This window comes from Physeter macrocephalus, chromosome 10, assembly GCF_002837175.3.
Source record: "Physeter macrocephalus isolate SW-GA chromosome 10, ASM283717v5, whole genome shotgun sequence".
NCBI lineage: Eukaryota > Metazoa > Chordata > Mammalia > Artiodactyla > Physeteridae > Physeter > Physeter macrocephalus.
Genome location: NC_041223.1, coordinates 27,713,372 through 27,713,986, shown reverse-complemented (window position 1 = coordinate 27,713,986; position 615 = coordinate 27,713,372).

Here is a 615-nt window from a genome sequence, read left to right as displayed (position 1 = left end):
TTTGCAGATGACATGATACTATACATAGAGAATCCTAAAGATGCTACCAGAAAACTACTAGAGCTAATCAATGAATTTGGTAAAGTATCAGGATACAAAATTAATGCACAGAAATCTCTGGCATTCCTATACACCAACAACAAAAAATCAGAAAGAGAAATTAAGGAAACACTCCCATTTACCATTGCAACAAAAAGAGTAAAATACCTAGGAATAAACCTGCCTAAGGAGGTGAAAAACTTGTACTCAGAAAACTATAAAACACTGATTAAAGAAATCAAAGATGACATAAAGAGATGGAGGAATACACCATGTTCTTGGATTGGAAGAATCAATACTGTGAAAATGACGATACTACCCAAAGCAATCTACAGATTCAGTGCAATCCCTATCAAACTACCAATGGCATTTTTCACAGAACTAGAACAAGAAATTTCACAATTTGTATGGAAACACAAAAGACCCCGAATAGCCAAAGTGGTCTTGAGAAAGAAAAATGGAGCTGGAGGAATCAGGCTCCCGGACTTCAGGCTATACTACAAAACTACAGTAATCAAGACAGTATGGTACTGGCACTAAAACAGAAATATAGATCAATGGAACAGGATAGAAAGC